The sequence below is a fragment of the Talpa europaea genome, assembly GCF_964194135.1.
Source record: "Talpa europaea genome assembly, chromosome: 1".
NCBI lineage: Eukaryota > Metazoa > Chordata > Mammalia > Eulipotyphla > Talpidae > Talpa > Talpa europaea.
The window spans coordinates 94,841,822-94,867,501 of NC_140073.1; the positions used below are offsets into that span (position 1 = coordinate 94,841,822).

General features: G+C 36.2%; 1 pseudogene across 1 annotated transcript; it reads left to right on the forward strand.

Moving 5' to 3' along the window:
* The first annotated feature begins 24,155 nt into the window (after positions 1–24,155).
* LOC311185594 (ataxin-3-like) lies at positions 24,156–24,972 on the forward strand (annotated as a pseudogene). The gene has a single exon. The product of its transcript is annotated as an ataxin-3-like (transcript).
* Positions 24,973–25,680: the final 708 nt, after the last annotated feature.

Here is a 25,680-nt window from a genome sequence, read left to right on the forward strand (position 1 = left end):
GATTGGTTTTCCTTTGAATGTTATCTGTTTCTTCCCTCTTGCCAGCTTCATTATTTTTTCCTTGTCCTGGATTCTTGGGAGCTTTACTATTATGTGTCTTGCTGTGTTTTTCCTTTCGTCGTGGAAGTTTGGTGTTCTTCTTGCTTCTTGTATATCAATTTTCAGCTCCTTCTTCACATTTGGGAAGTTCTCTTCAATTATCTCTTTGAATATTTTCTCTGTTCCTACATCTCTCTCCTGTCCTTCTGGAATTCCTGTAACTCTTATATTTCCTTTCCTCATGGAGTCAGATAGTTCCCGAAGTCTTTCTTCGTTCTTTTTCCTTCGTACTTCTCTTTCCTTTTCTCTTTTGGTTCTTTTTATTTCTGTGTCTTCAAGATTACTTATTCGTTCTTCCATTTCATCTATTCTGCTTTCATTGCTTTTCCCAGAATTCTTTAGTTCTTCCATTAATTCTTTGATCTCCTGCATTTCTTTTACTTCCCTCTTTAGGGACTCAATTTCTTTCTTCTGACCATTGTTTTCCCTCTCTAGGGACTCAATTGCATTCTTCTGATCGTTGATTATTTTTCCCTTATCATTGTTTTCCTTTATGACTTCTGTCAGTTTTTTAATCACGGCAATTTTAAATTCTCTTTCTGGAAGGCTCAGAAATTCTTCCAAGTTATTGTCGTTGCAATCTGGGGGCTGGTTTTCTTTTTGTGGTGTGCTTTTTCTCTAGAGAGTTGCTAGGTTGCGTGTGGTTCTTCTCCTCCCTACTGTCTGTTTTCTAATTTGCCGTATGCGTTGGGACACTGTGTTGTTGGGACTGGCCAGCATCTTGGGTGGGCTTCTCTGTTCCCCTCTGGTTCCTCCAGGAGTCATCTGTCAGTTTCAAGCAGTCTTTACTGGAGAAAGGTCCCTGTTCTAAAATGCCGATGTGGGGACACACTCCCCTATGCGCCTGGTCTGCCCCGGCGGTGGGTTCCTGCTCCCCCTCTGGGCTTGGACTGCAGGCCAGAGGGGGTCTGGCGTGGGCGAACTTCCCCCGCTCACCTCTGGCTCCTGAGGAAGCCTTCTGCAGGTAGTCTTTACTGAAGAAATGTCCCTGTTCTAAAATGGTGATGTGGGACACACTCCCTGCGCGTCCGGTGTCAGGCACACTCTTCTGCGCGCCTGGTCTGCCCCGGCTGTGGGTGCTCGCTCTCCCTGTGGGCTCAGACTACTTGTTCGGAAGGGGCCCGGTGTGGGCTAACTCCCCAGCTGGCCACTAGCTCCTTCAGGAGCCTCTGCTGGCTTCAAGTCGCTAGGTGGCGCCAGAGATCTCTCCTAGAACCCTTGGGGAGCTGATTTTCCACCCCGTGGGACAGGGAGCAGAGCGGGGATGGTAGGGTACACCTCAACGGCTTTGGGGTGCTGTGTCTGCCTTGTGCCCCACCGTCGTGGGGAACCCACGCCCCTAATTTCGTGCCCCGGGTCTCAGTTCCAAAGCCCTCAGTTCCAGGATGCGGGCTGTAGCCCAGATCAGTGGCGCGGGAATGGCGCCTTTTGAATCCCGCTCCCGTGCCTGGGCGCCTGGTTCCTGCTCACTCAGGGAGGGCCTCCGTGCGTCTCCCCGCAAGCCTAGGTCGCAGGCGCGGGGACCTGGGCAGCTGCAATCCGATCCGGATCCGCGTCTGCTTTTTCAGCGCGCCGCTTCCGTGCAAGCTTACCGGGCGGCCGGGGCTATGTGCTGGTGCTGGCCTCCTCCTGGGGGGCGGGGCTCTCTTTAATGGCGCCCGGAGCTCACCTCTGCGGCGGATCCTGCAGGGTTCTCCACAGCTCCCGTTCACGGGGTGTGGTGGCTGAAATAGTTCCTTTCTACTCACATTCCCACTTGCTGCGTCATTGTTCTTGTTGGCCGTTTTGGTTTGTTGTTTCCCTCCTCTCTGCCGGTCGGAGAGTGCCGACTTTGTGGGCGGGGGAGGGGAGCAGGGTTCTGCGCTTCCCTCCCTTCTGGTCCTCTTTTATGGCAACTTTCTTCTTCGGGCAGTTTGCTGGAGTGGTCCGTTTATCTTCCGTGTCCCAGTTCTCACTGGGACCTGCCGCTTTTCCTCCCTATTAGCTTTTTTTAATGGGAGATCTTACTCGCAGCGTCTCCTCGCCGCCATGTTGCTCCGCCCCCTCTCCGACTTTGAACATTAACTGAGATATTAGATATGTAATTACACACTTAATTCACTATATTAATGTGGTGAGATGCAGTAATTGATTTGCTAATAGTGAATCAGCCTTCTATTGTTGAGACAAACCTTCCTTTTTCAGAGTTCAATGTTCTTTTTAGTGAAGTGCCATAATGGATTGGTTATTATCTTATTTAGGACAGTGACATCTATGTTCACAGCTGTTATAAACCTACAGGATTATGCTACCTTTTAGAATGAGTGTAAACTTTTTTCTATCTTTTTGTTGTCCTCTATATTTAATATAAAATTCCCCTGATCGCTGAAAGTTTAGAACTCTCAACTGAAACTTAAGAGTTAGAACATTTATAACCTTTTCAAATTCTTCAATTATTTTGTTTTCTTTACTTCTTGAGTCAACTGCTGAAAGTCGCTTTAACAAAATTTGTCTAGTTTGGAAGGCTGGGGAGTCCACAAACATCTTTGTCACTGACTGTTAGCCAGGTGCCTTGTAGACATGGAATCCCTTGTGCACTTGAGGGAAGTCAAATGTTTTGTCTTTCCTGTTGAACAATCAGGATTTTTTTCTGAGATTGATGATTTGCTTCTATTGGATAAATATGTACCTCATTGGATGTCAATTAGAGAAGATATAAAGAGAGACTTTTTTTTTTATTCTAGAGGCCACTGTTCCTTTATTTCAGGGATACATGTGTCTGATTGAAACTAACTCAGAAGAAAACTTCTCTGGTACTAACTTAGCCAAAGAAGTGCTCCCAGCAATCTTTTCATTTAAGGAAAGTGCTATATGCTGAGATAGAAGGGGGACATTTCCATGGAAGCTGCCTCAGCTAATAAAATCTATTTTCAGACCAAAGATTCTTTAACTTATGTTCTTCAATGTTGAGAAAAGAATTTATTAACTTTTTCACACTCTGCACTATGAAGCAAGAAGCATAGAAATCTTCTTATTTTAGAAATGAGATAAGCAATATTATCTGACACATAATCAAGACTAGCATGGGGCACTATGAGGTCAATATGGAGAGGGATAGGCTTCTTTAAACCTCTGGCCCTACATTTTGTTTTGTATTGAGGTGTAATTGAATAACAACATTATACTAGTGTGGGGTATACAATAAAATAATCCAATATTTGTAGATAAACAAAATGATTGCCAGAACTCTAGTTAACATCCATCATCATGCCTACTAATAATTTTTTTCGTGATGAGATCTTTTAAGATATCCTCTCTTAGTAACTTTCAAATAACAATAGAGTCTTATTAAACATAGGCGCCATGCAGTACCTTATATCCCCATGACTTACTTATTTTGTATCTGGAAGATTGTGCCTTTTGATCTACGTCATCATTTGATCTACTTTAGCCACTCCACCATTGACAACCATTAATCTGTTCTCCGAATCTATGAGCTTGATTTTTGTTCTTTTAGATTCCACATATAAGTGAGATCATATGGTATTTTTTTTGTTTTTCTCTGACTTATTTCACTTAGTATAATGCCTTCAAGGTCCTCCCATGTTGTCACAAATGGCAATATTTCATTCTTTATAATGGACTGAAAATATTGTATGTATGTGTGTGCATGTGCACGCACTCCTGTCTCTCAAATTTTCTGTATCTTTTCATCCATTCATAGACACTTAGGTTGTTTCCCTATATTGGCTATTATAAATACTGAACTTGAAGGTGCAGCTGTCTCTTTGGACAGTGATTTTGTTTCCTTCAGCTATATACCCAGAAGTGGGTATCCTGACTCTATTATCATATAGGGGAAACCAGGTTAAAATTATCTAGGACAGTCTAAAAAGAAAAAATAAGTAAATTTCTTCAGATTTCTACTTGAAATTTGTATGTGTGTTTGTGTGTGTGCACTTATGCACATGTGCGTTCATGTGCTTGTTATGATTTTAATATACATCAGATTATTCAGGAACTCAAGTAAGCACTGCACAAATCAAAAGAAGTTTGTAGCTTGTTTTGTCTTAAAATTTGTGAAGACTGTTGTTTCAGAAAAATCACATCTGTAACAGTCATACCATTTATGGTATTTGAGCTGCCAATGAAATCTATCAATATTAGTCTGCATTTGTAGCTATTGTAATCAGGGTGATTCTATAACAGATGCAAGCATCTGACTACCTTATTATGTATCATAGTGTAGTAGAAGTTGAGCAGTTTTACATTAAAATAACTATTATATTATTGTCTTTCCTATAATTAGGGTTGCAATAAAAATATAGAGAGCCCAATTAAATTTAAATTTCTGCTAAGCAATGAATAATTTTTTAGTGTAAGTTTGCCCTAAATATTGTCTTCTCTTTTATATAGTTACCCTAGTTATAATACATTTAGGGAGTGTTATTAAATTGCTAGAAATTTGTGTGGATAGGAAATATCTTATAATTTAATTTATGGGGGCTTAAAGGGGAATTAGGCAATATTTATTTATTATAACAAGGGGTCAGTGGAACTAGAATGAAATTTAAAACCACTGGTTAAATGCAAGACAGATGTAACAAAGGAGGAACCACCTATTATCTATAAGCATATTACTGGAGCAGAGGGTCTCACATGTACCATTTCTTATCCCTACCTTAGTCAAACAGTTAAAGAAACATTCTTTCAATTTTTAAAAAAAGTTTCTTCCTTGAGAGGAAACAGATTTTCTTTATTTTGTCACATCCAAATCCAGACTTAAACTATATCTTCTCTGTATGGCGAGGTGGTGATGGGTGCAGCATTCATGACCTAAAATACCTGCAATGTTATAACAATTTCTAGTGTTGATACTAATACGTAAATTTATTCTCCTCAAATCCAGTAGTCATTTGTATTGCTTCCTAGATGATAAATACCTTTTCTGTAACTTGAAATAGAAGCACAGTTTTAATTTCTGCAACTTTAATATTTGATTGAAAGATTACTACTGAAAGATGTAAATTAATATTTCAAGGTAGTATACCTTGCTGAGAACTACCAAAAATTGAATTAAGGCTTTTTAAAACTAGATTCAAAGAAAATCTGAAGACCGTAAGCATCTGAATGCTTCCAACTAAGCTTTATACTGTTCAGCATGAATCACCAAGTAATTGACAAAGGACAGCTATTTTATGGGTCAGAAACTGCAGAAGAATAAATAAGCAAATAAAAATGAAATAATCATTAGGAGAAGGAAAGGCTTATCGGGTTTATCCTGATGTAATTGCAGTTACTGGAGCCAGGGAGATCTTTCAGCACTGCCATCAGACCATTATTACCCTGCTTAAAACTCCTCAGGGATTTTGCATTGAACTCAGAGAAAGTTCAAAATGTTCAGCAAGCTGCATGATTTGTTTCCTGTTTCTTCTTCAGCCTCACCCCACATATCTGTGCCAGCCCCTCTGGATTCTGTCCTTCAGGTCTTTTCCTTAGACTCCTGCCTCTTTGAACAAATATTCTGTTCCCTCAGTCTGAAACATCCACACCTCTCACCCTTAGTCTGGCTAATCTCTTGTTCAGTTTCCCCAGGGAAGCTTCCCATTTCCCCTAGACTAGGCTGAGGGCCCTCATTATATGCATTATAACACCCCCTAAAATCCACTTGAAATTATTTGATTTACAAAATCAACAAACAACTATGAACCAGAGACACACTATGGGGGGTGGGGGACAGGGAAAGGAGGGATTGGGGTCAAAATAAGGGGGTTGCAATTGTATGGGGAATATAAAAATAAAATTAAAAATTATTTGATTTAATGCTTGTAATTATTTGTATGAATTTCTTAATTATTTATATGAATTTTCTTGCCTTAGTGTATAACTCTTGTCATTTTCTCCTTCTTCCCAATTATGGAGGAGGAGGGGATACATGACATTGGTCTTATGAGAGTTGTTTAAACCCCAATCCCTTGAATATCTGTCTTCCATACAAAGGCACAAACTATATTAGATCTGGGGTTCTATCTATCTTCTTTATTTTTGTCTACTGACTGACAAAAATAGGTGCTACTATACCTTTGACTGGTATAGTAGTAATGTTGATAACATTGTCATCTTTAAGAATAAATAATACTATATAGTCCCTCTACATTTTAGGACTGTGGAGAACACATTTCTTCAGTTTCTTTGACATTACTCTGGCAAACACAAATGAACATGAAAAATGGAAATTCATTTATTTAATATATATTAGCCCTTGTCATGTGCAGGGCATAGTGCTAGAAATGGGGCAGATAGCAATGAACAAAACTGGACAGACAATCCCAGCTCTAAAGAAAATTTGAGCAAAATGTTTTTTTGAGCAGATAGAAATTTACACATATTGTAATTTAACTATCATGCTAATGATTATCATGAAGTAAAGATGAAGTGCAAGGACAGACCATGACAGAGGGGCTGCTGAAGACCCAGTGTTTGTGCCCTTACCAGATTCATTTGCTGAAATCTAATGTCCAATGTGATGGTACTTGGTTGGGGAGTTTTGGGGGGTGATTAGGTCACCACAGCTAAATATTCATGAATGAAATTTGTGCCCTTGCAAAAGAAGCTAGACATAGATCCCTCTCCCTTCCCACCATGCGAGGTTACAGTAAAGTGGGCTCTCACCAGATACCAAATCTGTTGTAATCTTGAATTTGGATTTTCCAACCACTAGAAATGTAAGAAGTATCAATAGCCTTTTGTTGTTTATAAGCTACCTAGTCTACAGTATTTAAGTAATAGTGGCTGGAACACCCTAAGGCAAGGGCCTTATCCAAGCTGAGAGCTCAGGGAGGGCTACTCTGAGGAGTGGTATTTAAACTGTGATTTGAAGGAATGGAGTAGGAGTGTTTGATGCCTTAGAGGAGAAAGAAGAATCTGTGGAGTTTTTCAGAGGAGGAAAGGATGGCCTTGCCAGAAGTAAAATGCGGGTGTCGGCTGGTTTACAAACTTCCCAGGTGATTCTTCTTTTTTTTTTTTGTAAGATTTATTTTATTTATGCATACAGAGAGAGTGGGGAACAGAACAGGCAGGTGTACTGAAATACACTGCTGAGAGGAGCAGTGGGCAAAACAGGAGAGGTCTGCTGCACCATGTGGGTAGCTCCCTGGCCAGCCAGGGATTGAACTCAGTGCTGCAGTGGCTGCCAATAGCTTGATAATGCTGTCTTTAACCCCTGCACCACCAGGGAGGCCCCCCAGGTGATTCTGATGTGTACCCCTGGTATGTAAACTTCTGGGCTGAAGCCTTTCTACAAAATGTGTTCTGTATCCCTGCAGCATCAATATCACCAGGAGTCTGTTAGACCTTACTTCAGACTCCATTAGAATTTGCCTAACAAAATCCCTAGGTGATTCACATGTGCATTACTCTTTGGGAAATTAAAAAAGGCCAATGTGCACTAGGGTGGTACACAATATAAATGACTGGATGAAGCTGGTTGGATAGCAGAGTAAAAAACAATGTCTCAAATTGGAGGTGACGCACCCAGAATGACTCTGAGAGCCAGTTAATTGGAATTTAGAAACAAAATGTTAGTATTCCCATTCATCCATATTCATCTGTCCATCCGTCCATCCATCCATCTGCCTACCTACCAACCTACCTGCATATCCATCAATCATCTATTTTTTAACCCCACAAAATACAAAAATGCTTTTGGATTGTTCCATAGAGGGAAGGCTTTACTGTTTTAGTGAGCTGGGCCAGAGAAGCTAAATGTCTGACAATGTTCTCCACGACTTTTATTTTTACTGTAAAGATATATCCCATGTCATTAAACATTTGTCCAAAGCACCAAGAATGAACCTTAATCTAAGGTTTATAAACCAATATACCAGTCTTGGTGGGGCAGGGGGATTTAGGTTGATAATGGGGAAATTATACATAGGTGGGAGTAGGAGTTACCTTCCTCTCAATTTTTCTGTGAACCTAAATTAAATTTATTAAAAAAAAAACATCTATTTAAAAAGTAAGAAATTTAATATTCAATATGAGGATAATACCATGCATCAAATGGTCCCATGTTATAGATAGTATATGAGATATTTAGACATAAGTATCCCTGAGCTAGAAATAAAAAGGCATCCTTATTTGTTGAAAAACTGCAACTTATATGTTCTCAGTTAATTTAAAATGTATATCTCTGGTTTAACCAAAAGCCCACAAAATTGGATATCCACAATGGTGTTCATAAAGGGTTAGTAAAACTTTCCTTCTGCCTAATAATGTGTCCTTTTGTTACCTTTCTAGTACTTTCTGTGGAGTTCTGATAAAGGTAATATGTCAAAAAGATTTCTAGACAACATTACTTATGATAAAATTAACTGAGTAAAATGTTACAACAGGGAGAATTGCATATTTTTTTTAAGAATTTCGTTGCTTTCTTTTTTTTTAGCTGTTTTTCTTTTTTATTGTTTAATTTTATTGTTTTTGAACATGGAGGTTATTTCCATAAATCTTTGCTATTGTAAATAGTGCTGCTATAAACATGGGAGTGCATGTTTCTTTCTGAATTAGTGTTTTTGTATTTTTTTAATCTAAGAGTGGAATTGTTGGGTTGTAAGACAAATCCATCTTTAGTTTTTTTTGAGAAACTTCAGTACTGCTTTCCAGAGGGATTGGACCAATCTACATACCCATCAAAAGTATAAGAGGGGAAATATGAATTTTTCTTGGGGAAACCATAGTTTTTAACTGAGAGTGCTAATCTAGGTGCTATGGGAGCTCCAGAGGTTATGCCAGTGGAGTTGCTAAAGAGACATTGGCTATTAGGGCAGAATTTGAAACAAGTCAATGTGGATGATCTCTTATTTTTGAGCCTGAGCTGACACCTGGGGAGGCTAGAGGTCACTCCCTGGTCTGTGGCAAGGATTACTCAAGGACTCTTGCAGAAGAGGAATGCTTTGCTCTGTCCTGTGGGAAGCTGTTTTCTAGCCTAGATCCTTCTGAATGAAACTAAAGCCATACAGGGTCTATAATAGTCCTGAAATCTGAATTCTTAGTAGTGTCTTATGAAGACCCTTAGGAAGCACTGAAATAGCCTCAAAAGATTCCTGCAAAATAATCTTGCTGATTAGAAGTAAAACTAATAACACAAATGTACAGAGACAAGAAGAAAATGTCAGAGTCAACATACTTAGTCTCCTAGTTCAAGCTCTTTATCATATTGCAAGGTAAAAAAAAACAATAGTGACAATCTAATCAGGTCTAATAAGCAATTAGCCAAAAGGATTAGAATTATCAAGAAGATATTTTGAAATATGAATTTATATCCACTATAATATTAAATATATATATTTTCAGATACATGGTTATATAATAAGTAGTGTGCCTTGAGCTATTCTGAGTTGTAAAAAATGTACATTGCACTATGGGATTATAGGTGGTGGCATGAAGAAGCCATCATAACTAACAAATATTTAAGAACTAAGTTTCTGGAATCTTATTAAAAATAATTAAAAAATAATCTTTAACTAAAAAATTAATTTTGATGGCATTAATAAACAAAACATAATTTTAAAATATTTTTATTTATTTTATCTTATTTTTAAAATTTCCATTTTGGTATATTTTCTAAGTATATAATAGTATAGTAAAACTGGCTTATATTTCACAAACAGATATACATACACTATGGTTACATGCTAGATCTCATGCTAGGTCCAGGCCAGCACCGCTGCTGACTCCCCAAGGTGGGCACAAAAACACCAGTATTTTCTTGCTCCACACTTTGTTCATGTGGTTGCTCATAGTTTCTGACTATACACTCTGGGAGCAGGCCCCAGGGTCATGCAAGGGGGAGAGGTAGGTGGCTTCCTAAACTTTCCAAAGCCTATGTGGGAACTCCTCTGGATAAGACCATGAGTATTCTGCTCAGAGGCCTGTACTCTACAGATGGAGCAGGGAAGCAGCATAGATTGTGCTAGATATATGCAGGCATCTCTGCTGACTCCTTAAGGTTGGCAAAAACAACCCCGGGAGCTCAGAGATTACTCAGGACATAGGTGAGTGTTTCTCCACACTGCTAAAAACAGCCGCTGGCCACCTAGGCTCCCTCTTTGAGCAGGCTGAACTCTTGCTAAGAACTGTTTGTTCTCTGTCTAGGCCCTGGGTTTAAGGAAAGCCCTGAGGATCCAGTGGGAGGGATCGCTATCTCTCCTGGTGAACTGAGTTTCTCAGTCTCTCGTGACCTTTCTGATGGTTTCTGTCTTTCTTTGCTGAAATACCAATCTTCAAAAGTCCCCAGCTCTATTTCAGATGTGACTGCTTCCTCCAGATGCCAATCATCAAATCCCTGAATGAAGTGAAGACTCATGGATTCTGTCCATCTTTCTCCCAGCTCTTTTTAGTGCTGCCAAGATTATTTCTTCATAAAGATTACCAAGTTCATTAACCCTTAGAAAAACTAGGCTTCACTTCCCGTAAAGAAGATGATTGAAAAACAGGGAAATTATTCATCTTCACTCTATTCACCTTTTGTCTTTCCTGTGACTCAGAGACTAAGGGATAGTACTATTAAAAATATATATATATATCTGAATAAATTTAGAAATCTAATTGACTTTATTAAAGGGTTTGTGAATGGGGCAGTGTCCTTTTCAGCAACAGAAAGGCTCTGCCAGAACCTGAATTGTTAACAAGCTCTGCAGATGAGTCATGTACACACCAAAATGTGAACAGTACTAGTACAGAGCAGAGACGCATTCCTGTTGGCCACCTTTATATTAAGAAATTTCAAAACAGTCACCAGGAGCTATTATTCCAAAGAAAAATTACCTTTCTGCCCTTAAACATGCACAGCAATTATAGAAGTTCATCAGTATGAAATGTATTCACATTAAAGAGTCTCTGGGTTAGCATTTATATTACTTTGATAATTCCTGTATTATAGTAGTCATTTACAGGAAAAGCTTCGAACAGTAGCTGTACTGTTATTTCACATTATTCATGCAAGCATAATAAATATAGGTATAGTATAATTTGAAAATTTGAGTGTAATCAAGGTTGACAGGAGCTAATTAAGTAGGACATATGAGAAAGGCTCTTAATTAACCTTTAAAAAAATTGTCACTTACCTTGTGACTTCAACTCTTAAGAAGAAAGGAGTAAAAAGAAATAGCAAAGCACATGTGTTGTTGAAGAAGACCATGGCACAGACCACCTGGACACAAAGGCCGTTGTTGAAAACACATAAGAGTGCTTAAGGCAGAGTGATTCTGACCTTGTGTCAAGAATCGTTGAAGAAACTTAATGCAATAATTTCTGCCGTTGGCATTAGCTAAAGTCATGTCATCATACAGGGGAATAGGAACTTTGGAGAGAAAAAAAGTGAGGTGAGCAATTTCTGACAATATGTTCTAAGAACCATATGGCCACTACAAAATGTGTGTGTGTGTTTATGCATACCAAAACTAAGGTTGTGTTGCAGGTTTTACTATTTTTCATCTTTTTAGATAAGTAAAGGGAGCACATTTGTGGTCTATTGGATAGCACAGAGTAACAGACAAATTTGGTTTGATCTGATAATGTTGGTAGATACAGAACTTTAATAATTTTCACTTTACTATCAACATTTAAATGTGGAGAAATTCCACATAAAATTCCAGATTTCTGTTTTGTGTCCATCACTAGAAGATATGGCAACGTTTCGCCTCTATTCCTACATGGTACTCCTACGGTCTTTCATGCTCAAGCTCTGTTACTGTTCTTTTACCTACATTTAATTTGTGATGACTCTTCTGGAGGGATAAAATGAAGAAGTGAGATGTGTGAGGGTTAAATTTATTATGTCCTTATTCAATGCCTTATACTATGCTAAGATTTGTACTCCATATTTTATTTAAAACTGTCAAGCCAGGATGCAAGGATGTTTCAAATCAAATCAATTAATATTACTCACCACATCAACAAAAAGAAAGATAAAATCACATGATCATATCACATGCTGAGAAAGTATTTGACAGTGTTCAATACACACATATGACAAAAACTTGATAGATTGGAACAAAGACAGACAGACCAGTGAAATAGAATTGAGGGACCAAAAATAAACCCAAACATGTATAGAAAATTAAGTTAGTTTTTTTCAGCTCTGAAATTTCAAGCAGAATAATATGCTCTCCTTTTATAAGACTGGCTTTATGTGCTTATTACTCATTTTTATATCTTATGCTTATTGATCATATATAGTGTCTGTTCAGGTATTTTCCCCATATTTTAATTAACTTAATTGTCTTATTGAGATGTACGCATTCTCTACATATTCTGGATACAAATCATTTGTCAAATATATGCATTGCAAATATTTCCCTCCAGATTGTGGCTTGTCTTTTTATTTTTATTAATGCTGTGTTTTGAAGAACAGAATTTTAAATTATTGATAGAGTTGAATTGAAGCCTATTTACCTTTTATGACCTAGCATTTTTTTTAATTTTAATTTTTTTATTTTTATATTCCCCAAACAATTGCAACCCCTTTATTTTGACCCCAATCCCTCCCCCCCGCCCCCCTCCCCTCATAAAGTGTCTCTGGTTCATAGTTTTTGTTGATTATGATTTTCACTTTCTTATAGATATTCATTTTCCTGGTCCCTTATTTAAGTTTTCTAGATTCCTGCTATGAGTGAGACCATCCGATATTTTTCTTTTTCTTTCTGGCTTATTTCGCTGAGCATGATCCCTTCCAGCGCCATCCATGTTGCTGCAAATTGCATGTGTTTATCTTTTTTGAATGCTGAGTAATATTCCATGGTATATATGTACCACATCTTCTTGATCCAGTCATCTATTTTTGGGCATTTGGGCTGTTTCCAAAGCTTAGCTATTGTAAACAGTGCTGCTATAAACATAGGGGTGCAGATGATTTTTGGAGTTGATGTTTCTGTATCCTTTTGGTAAATACCTAGGAGTGGAATTGCTGGATCATATGGAAGCTCTATGTTTAGTAGGTCAAGAAATCTCCACACAGCTCTCCATAGTGGTTGGACCAGTTTGCACTCCCACCAACAGTGCAGAAGAGTTCCTTTTTCTCCACACCCTCGCCAACATTTGTTGTTGCTAGTTTTTTTAATATGTGCCATTCTCACTGGTGTAAGATGGTATCTCATGGTAGTTTTGATTTGCATTTCCCTGATTACAAGTCAAAGACATCTTTACAGACACATCACCCAAAGCAGTGATAGTGAAGGCAAAGATAAACAGCTGGGACTACATCAAATTAAAGAGCTTCTGCACAGCAAAAGAGACAATAACAAAAACTAAAAGAAACCCCACCAACTGGGAGAACATTTTTGCACACAACACTAATGATAAAGGACTGATCACAAAAATCTGCAAAGAGCTGATGAGACTCAACAACAACAAAGAAAATAATCCAGTGAAAAAATGGGCATATGAGCTGAAAAGAAACTTCTCTGAAGAGGAAATGCAAATGGCCAACAGGCATATGAAAAAATATTCACCATCACTCGTAATCAGGGAAATGACCTAGCATTTGAAGTACTTTTTGAAGCTATGTGTGTGTGTATTCTATTAGTTGTAAAGTCCTGCCAAGGTTCAAATGTATGAGCCTTGGACTATTTCTTGACAAGGCAGAAGAAAAGTTCTGAAAGAGCATGTGAGGTGAGAAGTAATGTTGTAGCCATTTTGTAAAATACAATTTGCTGAACTATATAGTAAAATTTATTATTGAGATAATCTCTTACTATCCTTTTAATATTAGTAAGTTCTGTAATATTGTCCCTTTCTTCATTCTCCTTATTGTCTTATTGTGTTCTCTCTGTCTCTCTCTCTCTCTCGTCTTTTTAATTAGACTGGCTAGAAGCTTATAAAATGTATTGATTTTTTTCAGAAAATCACTTTACGATCTTGTTGATTTTTTTTCTTTTGATTTCTTTATAATTTACTTATTCTCCTTAGACTGGATTTAATGTTTCCTTATTCTAGTTCATTAAGCTAGAAGCTTACATCGCTGGTTTGGATTTTGATTCTTTTTAAATATAAGCATTTACAACCATAAATATTATAAGCACTACTCATAAATTCTTATATGATGTGGTTTTATTAACACTTAAAATATTTTCTAGTTTCCTTATAAGTCCTTTGATTCAAGAGTTATTTAGAGTTGCTTCGGTTAATTTTCCATAAATGGTGATATTTTGTAATATTGCTATTTTATATTTTTGTTATTGATTTTTCATTATTGAAGTATATTCATGTAACAAAATTAACTACTTTTAATGGTACAATTCAGTGGTATTTAGTATATTCAGAATGTTGTGCAAACATCACTTTATACAGTTCCAAAGCATTCTCAATATCCATCCCAAAGGAGATCCTCTACTCTTAAAGTAGTCATTCTCCACTCTACAGTCTGTCTTTCTGTCTCTATGAATTTTATATAAGAAATTTATTCTGGATATTACATATGAAAATTTGATCAAACACTATATGAAACTTTTGTCTGGCTTCTTTCACTTAGTATGTTTTTGAAGTTCATCCACTTTGTAGTATGTATCAGTACTTTCTTTTTTTTCTGATAAATATTCCACTGTATGTATCCATTCATCAATTGAAGGACGTGGTTTATTTCCAACTTTTGGCTATTGTAAATAATGTTGCTAAAAACATCTGTGTACAGGTTTTTGCTTGAATATCTGTTTTTAATTCTTGTGGTCATATATTTGACTAGGAGTAGAGACTGTAAAAATCATGTCATCTGTGAATAGAGATTATTTTACTTATGAATTTCTCTCTCCCTTCGCTTCCCTCCCCTTTCTTCTTTTGGGATTTCTATGGTTAAAACTGCCAGTCCAATATTGAATATAATTAGCAAAAGCAGGAATCCTTGTCCTATTAACAGTCTTGTGGGGGAGGGTATGTTTCAGTTTTTCATCATTAAATTTAATATCTCTTAGTTTGTTGTGTATTTTTATGTAGTATTTTTTCAAAATTTATTTTTGCTGCTGTCAGAAAATACACTTTACTACCATTTAAATGTTCTGATATTTGTTGGCCAACAGGCATATGAAAAAATGTTCAACATCACTTGTCATCAGGGAAATGCAAATCAAAACTACCATGAGATACCATCTTACACCAGTGAGAATGGCACATATTAAAAAAACTAGCAACAACAAATGTTGGCGAGGGTGTGGAGAAAAAGGAACTCTTCTGCACTGTTGGTGGGAGTGCAAACTGGTCTAACCACTGTGGAAAGCTGTGTGGAGATTTCTGGACCTACTAAACATAGAGCTTCCATATGATCCAGCAATTCCACTCCTAGGTATTTACCCAAAGGACACAGAAACATCAATTCCAAAGAACACCTGCACCCCTATGTTTATAGCAGCACTGTTTACAATAGCTAAGCTTTGGAAACAACCGAAATGCCCAAAAATAGATGACTGGATCAAGAAGATGTGGTACATATATACCATGGAATATTACTCAGCATTCAAAAAAGATAAACACATGCAATTTGCAGCAACATGGATGGCGCTGGAAGGGATCATGCTCAGCGAAATAAGCCAAAAAGAAAAAGAAAAATACCGGATGGTCTCACTCATAGCAGGAATCTAGAAAACTTAAATAAGGGACCAGGAAAATGAATAACTATAAGAAAGTGAAAATCAAAATCAACAAAAACTATGAACCAGAGACACTTTTAGGGGGGCGGGGGCGGGAGGGGAGGGATTGGGGTCAGAATGGGGGGGCTGCAATTGTATGGGGAAAATAACAATAAAATTTATTATCTAATAAAAAAAATAAATGTTCTGATATTTGTTTTAAGACCTGTCTATGACCACTTGGATGAATCTTCATGTAACTTTAAAAGAATGGCTGTTCTACAGTTTTTGGGTATTGTGTTCTATAACTGTCAATTAACACAAATTGATATTTTTATTCAAATCTTCACATTCTTGCTGATTTTCTATCTGCTTGTTTTATCAATTATGAGTCAGGAGTGTTGAGGTTTTCAACTATAATTATGGATTTGTCTGTTCCTCCTTTCAATTCTGTCAGTTTTGTTCTATGGACTTGAAAGCTCTGTGATTATGTGCAGCCACATGTCCTCATGAGAAATTAACTGTTTAACCATTTTGAAACAAACCTATTTACCTGTGTTAAAATTTCTTGTCCTAAAGATTAACTTGTAGATGCTAATGGAAGTCACTCTAGTTTTCTTCTACTTATGATAAAATAACAAATAATTCATGATCTTTTTACTTTTATTCCACATCTTTATATTTGAGGTGATGTTAGTTGATGTGAGATAATGTAAAATTGAACATTGCTTAAAAATATCTTGCCATATAGCTTTGCCTTTAATGGAGTGTTTAACCATTTATATTTACTTTATATTATATATAAATATGGTTGAGTTTCAGTCTATTGTTTTATAGTTTGTTTTGTATGTTTCCCCTCTGCTTTCCATTCCTTGCACTCCCTTTTCCTAATGTTTTGTAGATTGAGTAGCTTTTAGCTCTACTTTTTATCTCCACTCTTGGCTTAGTAATTATAGTTCTTTGTTCTATTTTTTAGTGGTTACTAAGATTTATAGTATATACCTTTAGCATATCACACTTTACCTTTAAATAATATTATATCATGTCATGTATGATGTAGAATCTTACAAAGTACAATTGAATTGTCCCTCTCTCACCCTTTGTGTTATTGCTTTGTTGTAGTTCTCTTCTATGTGTTATAAGCCCATAACATTATTATTATTGCTAATAAAGTAAATATTAAAAACATTTTTATGTGATAAACATATATTGCAATATAGTATATAAAGATTCTGTGTAAATATATTCTACAACCTAAACTTACATAACATCTCAATTATATCTCAAAAATGAGAAAAATAATTTTTTTAAGATTTATTTATTTTGTACAAGAACCCGGTTACAGGTCAGATGCGTGGGAGGGTGTGAGAATTCACCAGAGACAGAGTGGGGAACAGAACAGGCAGACTGACGAAATACACTGCTGAGGGGAGCAGCAGCCAAGACAGGAAAGGTCTGCCACGCCACGTGGGATCCTCGCCTGTCGGGATCGAACCAGCGCTGCAGAGGCTGCAGACAGCTTCACAGCGTAGTGCTCCACTGCCTGCGCCACCAGAGGAGGCCCGAGAAAAATAAATTTTATTTATACTTACATATTCAGCATTTCCAGCATTATTACTAGCTCTTGTTCACCTATGTTTCCACACAGTATTATTTTCCTATCACTTCCATATACTACAGCTGCTGACAGTAAATTCTCTTAGATTTTGTTACATGAAAATGAAATATCTTTATTTCACCTTCATTTTTGAAAAATATTCCCAGTGGATATAGAATGCTAGATTGGCAGGGAGTCATTTGTTTTCATTAACTTAAATAATCCATTACATTGTCATCTCTTGCATATTTTCTAATGAAAAGTCCACTGTTTCTTTTATCTTCAATTCTCCATGTTGTATGCCCTTCTTTTGCTTTCCCTCTACCAGCTCTATTGATATATAATTAACAAATAAAAATTATATACACCAAACGCAAAATAAAATAAATTGTAGCCATGGAGATGATGAATAAATTAAGTAACCTGATTTGGTAAGCATTTCTGTCTCTCTCTCTCTCCCCCCCCCACCACACACACGTGCAAATGAAAACACATATGTATACCTTAATTATAGCTCAATAAAACTGGAAAAGAGCAATAAAAGAAACCAACCCAATTCTAACACTTAAAAAATATGAATTTAAGGTGTATACATAATGTTTTCCCCTGGTTGATTTTTGAAAAAAAAAAATTTAAATGTTAGTTAAGATAGATTTTATTCAGTGATAAATACTAGCATACAGAAGAAAGTCTGGTGTAAACTGAGTTCAACTTTGCCCAAACAAAAGATGGGATGCTTTTAAATGTTGGGGTGTCCCCTGGTTCCCTTTAAACCCCTCTCTGATTTTCAGTAATTTGATGCTAATGTAACTTGATATCATTGTTTTTATCCTACTAATGGTTTATTGAGTTCCTTGGATTTGGGCTTTAGAGTTATAATCAGGATGGAAAAGTTTTTGTTATTTCATTAACTATCTCTTATGCTCCATGCTTTTTCTTTTCTGCTCCAGGAACTCTAATATAGTCCCAAAGCTCACGGAAGGTTTGTTAAACTAAAAAACATTTTTTTACTCTGCACTTCATTTTGGGTAATTTCTGTTTTTATATCCTCAAATTCACTGATCTTTTATGTTCTTAAAAATATCCAGTTAATTTTTCTTTTCAGAAATTGTAGTTTTTTTCTTTAGATGTTCCATTTAGTTATTTTTTATAATTTCCATTTCTCTTCTTATTATGGTCGTGTTTTTCTTTAAATTTTTGTACATATTTATAATAGCTCTTTCAATTACTTTGATAATTTCATCATCTCTGCCATTTTTGGGTCCACTATTATTCATTGATTTATATCTTTATTATATGTAACAATTTTCTTTATTCATAGCTCCAGTCATTTTTGATTGGATCCAGGGCTTTGTAAATGTTAATGTTGAGTGGATTTTGTATTTCTTTAAAGAAATATCAAACTTTATTTTACTGAAGAGATTGGTAGATTAGCACTATCCTTTCTAGCCTTGTTTTAAAGTTTTCAAAAGTTGGAGTAGTATTAGGCTTGGGTTGACTTAGTATCAAGTCATGACCCTCCAGAGATTTCTACTCCATGGACTAGATATTCAACAAAGCTTTCTATTCTGGCTGATTGGAACTCAATCATCTCTGAGTTCCATGTGAGCTCTGAAAATGGTTCAGTTCACTGTTTTTCTGTAGTTCTTTCCCTTTCCTGATGGACTTTGTATTCAACAACAGACTAAGTGGAATTTCTTTCTTTTTAATTATTATTATTTTATTTTATATTTTTTACACCATTTTTCATTTTTGTACAATGTATGCATTTCCATCTCAGTTATAGTCCCCATGAAATTCCCACTATCCATTCACCTGTGAACCATCACTATAGTCCCTTGTGCTCTTCCCACCCCTGTTTTGATCCTACTCCCTTCTCCCTCCCCCTGCAGAATGTCTCTTGTTTATTGTTGCCTGTTGATTTTGATTTTTACTTTATTATAATTACTTTTTTTCCTGATCCCTTACTTGGATCCTTTACATAGGGGATCAACAGAATTTCTATGCAGATTTCTGGAGCACTTTTTTTTTTAATTCCTCCTTCCTATAGTGTATTCTGCCTCACATAGTTTAGCAGTGTCAGTTTCCTCAAAGTCTAAACTCTGTCCTATCAATTTAAAATTTACTATGAACATTATGATCTCAGATTTTCTTTTTGTCATTATCAATAAAATACTTCCAGGCATAAGATCAGGATGATCCTAGGACTTATTTTACTTATATAACTTTTCTAAAAGACCTTGGTCCTGTGTTGGCTAGTTGTAATATTTGCAAACATCTGTTTTTTCTTATATGCTCACATTCCTAGTTTCTTGTGGTAGAATGATACCACCAGTACTAATTATTCCAATTTTGATAGAACTTAATTTTTGATAAATAAGTCTGATACTAATGAAGCAGTTTCATGGGAAGAGTACATGTCAGAAAATTTTTTTAAGTACCACCTATATTATTATTGAAAAATTATGTACGTGCTTTCAGCAGGACTTAGTTATATGAGGGCAGAGCAATTTGGAAGGGACCCAGAACTAGATCCAGATCCCATGACAGGTTTGCCTTGGGTAGAAGAACACTGTTAGTTCTGGTCCTGGAAGAAATTTAGTTTGGAGTCACAGGTTTCATTTAATACCCAGTGCCCTGAGGAAATTTCTGTGAGTGGTAATGACTAGACAGACAATATGAATTAAACCCTTAATGTATTTAATAACTGTGCAAAATGCTTTACAAATTATAGTGGAAGTTATTTATTGCTTTTTTTGTTTGCTTTTTTTTTTTTTGATAGCTTCCATTTGTGGAAGTGCTTCTCTGAGTCTGTGTGGTTTTTCCTCAATCCTATCCATCATAGGTATGGGCATATTAAATAGGATAGTATTTTTAAGTGATTGTTAAAGGGTACATATGTCATCTATGAAGTGCCCATTATGTTTCTTGCCTGGGATTGACAGAAAAATTCTTAAAAGGAGATAATCTCTATTTTAACTTGGTTGCTAATGATTTAAGTCTGTAGCTATCTGTGGCTATGGTCCTAGGAAAATGGACATTTTTCTATAGTGAAAGAAATGAGGTTCTTGACCAGAGAATTTGAGATTAAATGTGGTGAGAGGCCCTTATGGCATCATTTGAGCTTCTAGATCAACTTGTGTCTAAACCCAGCATTTTTTGTGGGTCCCTCTTTATTTCTTGAGTTAGATTTCAAAGACTTCTGGCTAACACTCATTATCTCACTATATTCTCATATCTGCTATGTACAGGAGTTACTATCATTACCCCTATATTCTGAAAATAAAATTAGGACATAAGTTGAATAAATCATCTAGAAGTTACACAAAATCAGTAAAGGGAGATCCAGAATTTGAAACCAAGGGTTAGTGGGCATTTGGTACAGTCCAAAATGTCCATTGAGAAATTGTTCCATGCCAAAGGTCCTTGAAATTTGAGTCTATCCCAAAATGTCTATTAAGACATTTTGTTCATGCCAAAAGGTCCTTGAAATTTAATCTTGTTAAAAAAAAAAAAAAACTATGGTCAGAAAATGTCCTTGGATTTAAATAACCCATAACATTTATTTATATTTTTGGTTTATAGGATGAATACATAAAAGAAATACCATTATGTTTTATTGGTCCAATAACTGTGTTGTGGCTGTATTGATAATAATAACCCTTCTTACCTTGTTAGCCTACTGGTAATGGCATATAAGTTTAGGAAGTTAGGTGAGAGTTTGATTCCTGCAGAAGAGAGAAATTTATATTAACTATGTGTACCAAGGATGAGCCCATGGTTTGAGAAATACAAGGATGATGACAAATTGAGGATGGGCTATTTCATGTATGGTATGTCAATGTCACTAAGGCATTTGGTTAGATGTGTCTGGTTTGTTCAGTAAGTGTGAAGTTTGAAAGGAGATGGTCAAGCAACTATATAAAGTGGTGAATATTTGACAGAAACACTTTACAGAGCATCTCCTTGTTCAGGAGGAATGAGAATATGTGTGGATTTTCAACCAGGTAGTGTCCAGGTGGAAGAAATGCTATGAGGGGTGACCCCACTACACCTTCTCCATCACCCAGGATTAATGGGTAATGTTTCACTTGAGTCAGTGCCAAAGAGGGTTATGATCTTAATAGACCCAAAGAATATTCTGTTGCTATTAGGAAAGGTTTTGGTAGGTATAACTCTAAGGCTTACTTGCCAATAGGTGTGGAACATGATGACCTCAGCTGGTGCCTACCTAAGGACTGATCAAACTAAACACTATTTGGTATCAAATCCATAAGGCATTAGTGACATTTCCTCTACTAGCAAACTAGATCACTTTAGTCAGATGGCTGTAGTCAGATGACTACAAAATAAAAAAAAAAAATAGTTCTTCTGCCATTGAATTTGTATGGGAAAGAAGTCTCATCATTAACCCTTCATTATGCATGACAGATTCTTGAGATTAAAAATATTAATACAATTTGGTTGTTCTTACCCCATACATAACTGATAGGATACTTCTTTCACTTTTCATAATTACTGTGGCAAAATATACCTTTGGGTCTAACACGTGAGTATACGACAATAGAAATTACACCCATAAGTGTGCATTCTTATTTGGACTTCCTTTTGTGCCTTTAGAAGATGTAAGTGAAAATTTTAAGTACAATGTAAAGAATGTAGATATGTTTAGAATAACATAATGGGTTGTGTTGAGAGAGTGTATGTTCATGAAGACAAGGGAAAATCAGAAGACTGGAAGTTCCAACATTTCCACTAGAAATTTGGAATATTTATAAATCAATACTGACCATGAGATAAACAATGCAGTGGAAGGCTGGCACAGCAAATTTGAAGAACTGATGTTAGTGTTCCAACCTTCAATTCTGAGATTTATTGAAGTATGAAAAGATAAATAGAAATGCAATGAACAAGTCATCACCCAGGTTCTTGGTGGTCATACTAAAAAATGGCCACCAACTTCACAACAATTCCAACAAAATCAAATTCAAATAATTGAAAACGTTAACAGATACAATAATCTGGTCAATATATACTTAAGAGCAACTGCTCAATGACTTAAGATCAATCATGCTGAACTTGATGAGGAAGAAGAACAAAAATAAATGTGAAATTCAGAATTCATCATGAATTACAGTAACAGTAATGTAAATAAAATTGTAACAAAGTTAAATGCATGTATTATTTAATGAATCATGAACCAAATATGCTCAAGTATATTTTTGATAGGACCAAGGACTTTTTGGCATTTACCAAATGTCTTAATGAAAATTTTGATGAGGACCAAATATCTTTTTTTTTTTTTATAGAGGCATGTTTTTATTTATTTATTTTTATTTGTTTGTTTGTTTGTTTGTTTGTTTATACATGCACTGGGTACAGTCAGAAGTGCGGGAGGGTGAGAGAATTCACCAGAGCCAGAGTGGGGAGCAGAGCAGGCAGAAGGACCGAAGTACACTGCTGAGGGGAGCAGCGGGCGGCAGGAGAGGTCTGCGCGCCATGTGGGACCCTCCTCCTGTGGCCGGGAAGCAGCCGGGGATCGAACCGGCGCCACGGAGGCCGCGGGCAGCTTCGCAACCCAGCGCTCAACCGCTGCGCCACCTGGGAGGCCCGGACCAAATATCTTTTAAGGGAAATGAGGCAGCATGAAGTCAAAATCTTAGCTCTTTCCACTAAGTTAAAGTACTCTGATTAGTATCAGCATAATTAATAAAGACTAATGAACAATGAGGGTTGAAAAATTCAAAGGTCCATGTAGACAGTATGTTATCATTTTGGGAAATCTGTAAGTGGATATAAGCCCTCAGCTCCAACGTGAGTTTTAAATAGTTATACTTGGAGGGGGAATTGATGTAAGACAGGCATTTTTTTTTTGTCTTCAATCATTGCATCTTCTCTCATCACAATCATGAATTGAGTCTCTACTTTGTGCTCAGGATCAATCACTTCCTCATTTAATTCCTTAGCTTTAACCAATTTAAAAATACAGAGCATTTCTGATAATATATAAAAGTAAGTAAAAAGACAAAACATTTCAACCTTGAAAATTACAGAAGTTATACTTAAATAAACCTCTGATTACAAACTACATCAAAAATGATTAAAAAAAATATAAGTAACAGTGCATCCCAAAGTCTGTGGAATGCCAAACATATACTCAGTGGAAAATGTATATGATCTCAATGATGTTTATTATTAAAGAAGGCAAACTGAAAAAACAAGGAATTTAAGATCTAAAGAAATTAGGAAAGAGCAGTAATAAAATAACAATGTGGGAGAACTAATAAAGTTATGAAAGTTTTACTAAAATTATAATAAATCTGCTCTGGTTACTTGAACAGATAATCTCTAAGGGAGTATGATTAAGAAATAAAAGAGAAAACCAAAAACCACCAAATAAGGTTGGTGACACCATTATTACACAACACTAGGTACACTGTGTAGGAGAAAATCAGAAAACATAGAAACATTAGATAAATTACCAGCAAAATAAAAAGGATCAAAACATGCAACAGTGATGGAAAACTTGGATAGACGAAGAGTATTGTCAAGGAGAATGGAAAGTTGAATAAAAAGCCATAGGACCAGAGAATTTTCAGATAGATTCCAACTTAAACAAAGCATAAAATTCTATTATTTTAAAATTATAATAACTCAGAAAAATTATAGTAAGTATATAAATTCCCTTTGTGAAGCCAGCACAATTTAATATTGTAAAATTGGGTAAAATAGTAGCATCTATTATAGCAGACGTGATAACAATAAAAAAAACAGCCCTAAACTATAGCCCAGTCTCACTTATAAGTATAAATGTAAACTTTCAAAAGAGATTACCAAAAGAGGGGAGTGGTTGAGCAAAAATTAACATGGAATCCATCTTCCACCAGAAATAAGAAGGCTTCCTTTGTGTTCAACATTGCTTGAATAATCTATTTTAACCCTGTGGAATTTACATAATCTTCAATTGAGCAGAGATGAAGAGAGACTGAGAATGGCAGAAAAGGGAAGTACTAGTAAAGGCTATCACACATTTTACAACAGCGGTCTAGAAATATGGATGATGGTTTTTTTCCCCAATTCAAGTTATAAGTAATATTTTGAAAGTGAAATTTAGAACTAATCCTGTTCTACAGTCCAGAGTGTCGGAGGCTCAGGATTGATCCTTTAAGTAAAAGGTCATTTATATGCAATTATAAGGAACAGTAGTTTGCAGTTAGAAAATTAGAAGAGTGGTTCCATTTGAATTCATTCTTGCAGTGTCCAGAATTAATATCAGATGCATACCTTGCACTTTTCTTGGCTCAATTACAATAGGGAGTTTATACTATATTTGTTGTAAAGGGTGATCTGCCAGACTGTGAAGCCGACCAACTTTTGCAGATGATCAGCTCCAACAGATGCACCTATCAAAATTTGCTGGAGACAAATTAACACAACTGAAAGAATAGAGAATCCAAAAACAAGATCTGGAACGAGTCTTAGAAGTAAATGATGGGTCAGTACTTTGAGACAACGATGAAGAAGATTTGCAGAGGGCTCTGGCACTAAGATGAAGCAGTGTACCTTCTTAGGGCTATTCAGCTCAGTATGCTAGGTAGTTCCAGAAATTTATTTCAAGGTATTACACACACATCAGGTACACATATTACTTCAGAAGAGTTAGAGAAGAGAAAACTATTTTGAATAGCAGCAGCAGCAGCAGCAGAATCTATCAGGACAGCTTTCACATTGGGATGAAAGGCCAACCACAATTTCAGGAGCACTTGGCAATGACTTCAGTGATACTATGAATGAAGTAGGTATGCTTACCTACTTACCTATGTTAGAAATAGTTTCAAAAGGGAAGGAAAAATAATACCTTTTACAGATCATTTAGCTATTCATACTTTTCAACTTTATCCTGTGTGATTATAGCATAGAGTCCATTTTGGTAATGTGTCAAAGAGAGAAAGATATTCTGGATGCCTGAAACTGATGAGCAGTTGATATCTCAATAGGAAAAAACTGAATATCAACAAGATGACAACTACCTCAAGAAGAAAGCAGATACAATATGAATTGTTTACAAAAGAGGGAGTCTTAAAGCTAGTAAGTGTACAAGGAAATGTTCAAAATTATTTTTAATTAGAGAAATGCAAAATAAAGCAATTATTAGATATTATTTACTACTTCTTAGAATGGTAAAAATTATAAAACTGGAAAATGCCAAGTGGGATGTGAATCTCAGTAACTTTCATGCACAGCTAGTAAGACCTCTGGTTGAAATGCAACTGGACTATTCATTTGGAAGAAAATAAGTTGAACTCTGACTTAGTTCATGTTCCCCTGGAAGCATATTCTGAGCCAGATTCCAATGAAAGCAGGAGGTTGGTTTAGGAGGAGTAGAACACA